Below are 443 nucleotides of genomic sequence, written 5' to 3' on the forward strand. Positions count from 1 at the left end.
GTTTTATGCTGCTTGCAGCCTGTATTGTGTGTGGGCTTTGTGTGGGATGTAGAGCGGGGGCCTGACCCATCTGAGTGCTAACCTTGATGTGAGCTCTGACGGGGCCGGCCTCCTCCAGCCTCCTCTCCTGGCTCTGTGTGGCCTCCTCCAGCCTCCTCCAGCCTCCTCCAGCCTCCTCCAGCCTCCTCCAGCCTCCTCCAGCCTCCTCTCCTGGCTCTGTGTGGGCTCCTCCAGCCTCCTCTCCTGGCTCTGTGTGGGCTCCTCCAGCCTCCTCCAGCCTCCTCCAGCCTCCTCTCCTGGCTCTGTGTGGGCTCCTCTGGGGCACGCTCCCATTGTGTGACAGAGAATGGCTGCCACCCGCTTCTGGGCCACTCTTACACAGCACAGCGGAGACTGGCAGCACAAGGACAAGAGAACTGCGGGCTGCCGACGATCTGGGTCTA

Source organism: Nansenia antarctica, assembly GCF_963989245.1.
Source record: "Nansenia antarctica genome assembly, chromosome: 4".
Taxonomy (NCBI): Eukaryota; Metazoa; Chordata; class Actinopteri; order Argentiniformes; family Microstomatidae; genus Nansenia; species Nansenia antarctica.